This window comes from Elaeis guineensis, chromosome 2 (genome assembly GCF_000442705.2).
Source record: "Elaeis guineensis isolate ETL-2024a chromosome 2, EG11, whole genome shotgun sequence".
Lineage (NCBI taxonomy): Eukaryota > Viridiplantae > Streptophyta > Magnoliopsida > Arecales > Arecaceae > Elaeis > Elaeis guineensis.
In genome coordinates this window covers 111940940-111942982 of record NC_025994.2, presented here as the reverse complement: position 1 = coordinate 111942982, position 2043 = coordinate 111940940, and the positions used below count along the sequence as shown (strand labels likewise).

Below are 2043 nucleotides of genomic sequence, written 5' to 3'. Positions count from 1 at the left end.
TTTGCACATCAAGTTTTTGGCGCCGTTGCCGGGGATTTGGCATTTTAAATTATTTTTAAATATTTGTTCTTCGTGCGTTATAACTCTCTTTCTTTTTTCTTTAGGTTTCTATATTTAGTTGGTGATTGCTGGAAAACTCAGGTATGCTTCTAATTTCTCTTTTATTATTTTTAGTTAATTACTTTTGCTTTTAGACCTAATCATTTGAATTTACTTAATCACAAAAAAAAAAATATAAAACAAAACAAAAGACATTTCATAATCGTGAAGTAAAATATCAAAATAAAAAAAAAAATTAATTAAAATCTTTTACATTCTTGGTCATCTTGTTTATTTGTATTTGCATTTTCATAATTAATCTAAGGGCATCAACCCATTAACAAGATAAGGTGGGGATTTCATTACCCTTCCTTAGCCCAAAAACCATCTCCATCATATTGCATTACCTAGACTTTTAATCTTAAAATCAATTAGACGTCAACCTTAAGGAATTCGAGCTCAATAGGACAAGGAACCCTAAGAGTTCTACCAAGTTTGAGTTGTTTGATTAGTTGGTGTCTAGGCAAGTCCCTGAGGGTGGTTTGTTAAATTGGTTCAGTTGCTGGCCTGGCCAACTCGTTTGGTGTCTAGAAAGGCAACGATGAGTGAACCTCCCACCTCTTATACTTACCTGGCTAACTAGTTGATCAACCTTCCACTTGGAAGGTTTGAAGGGTCATCTTGGAACAGTTAGGAGCTGTCTAGATTTAGGTTAACCCTAGGATAGATTGAGTTTAATTTATTGATTCACTTGTTTGAAAAAAAAAAAAATTAAAAAATTTGGTTACTTTTCTTTAGATTTAGGACTCCTTAGGATCTTCTCTTTAGAACTTTTTCTCTTTTCTTTCTTTTCCTTATACATAAAAATTTTATTAAAAAAAAAAAATTGTATAAACATCGAGAACCGTACACTTCGTGTGTGGAGAAGAGTGTCGGGTCGTCTAGTTAGAATTGAGTCAATTCCTGTTGTTCCAATGGCTGAACCAATCCAACCCATGACCCTTAAGGATTTGTGTTATCCAGTTGGCTCCATCCAACCATCTTGTATCAGGTTGCCACAACCCACAGCTAACAATTTTGAAATCAAACCTCAAATCATAAATATGCTTCCAAAATTCACAGGATTAGAGGATGCTTATATATTTATTAGAGAATTTGAGGAGGTATGTGCAACCATGAAACTGCAATTAACAGAGGATGAGGTCAAACTTAGATTAATCAACTTTGCCCTTAAGGACAATGCTAAGAAGTGGCTTTATAGTCTGCCAAACTATTCTGTCACTACCTGGGAGGGCTTTGTGAGAACATTTTTAAAAAAGTATTTTCCCCATCATAAAACAGCTAGGATTAGGAATGAAATAAATCAATTTTACCAACTAGCTGGTGAATCATTTTGGAAGTACTTTGATCGTTTCAAGAATCTTTTGACCCAATGCCCACACCATGGAATAGAAACTTGGAGACTATGCCAGATCATCTATGAGGGGTTAGATTCAAACTCAAGAACCATGCTAGAGTCCATGTGCCAAGGTCAATTTATGGACAAAGAAACTACTGAAGCTTGGCAATTCTTAGAAGACCTAGCCGAGAAAAATTTACAGTGGGAAACAACTAGGGAACCTGATAAAGCTACACCTTCAAGAGGAGGAATGCATCAAATTCAACCAACCTTAGCATCAGAGGCCAAGATTGCAACCTTAACACGTAGATTGGAAGCCTTAGAATTACAGAGACCAGCCAATGTAAATCAAATATCTGCACCCATGTGTAAAGGGTGCAATGCACCAAACCATGTCTTAGAAGAATGTTCCTACTCGAATGAGTGTGCACAGGTGAATGCCACCTATCAAGGACCATTGAACAATCCTTATGCACCCACATATAACCCAGGTTGGAGGAATCACCCGAATTTCTCATGGTCCCAGAATCCTAATGTAGGTAATCAAAATTTCAATCAGCAAAATCTAAGGTCCAACCCAATGATGAACAACCCGCCAGGCTTCC

At 36.4% G+C, this 2043-nt stretch overlaps 1 non-coding gene across 1 annotated transcript; it reads right to left on the bottom strand.

Annotated features, from left to right (window-relative positions):
* Positions 1-1382: 1382 nt before the first annotated feature.
* On the bottom strand, positions 1383-1489 carry LOC140855931 (small nucleolar RNA R71). The gene has a single exon (XR_012139374.1). It is a non-coding gene; the product is annotated as a small nucleolar RNA R71 (small nucleolar RNA).
* Positions 1490-2043: the final 554 nt, after the last annotated feature.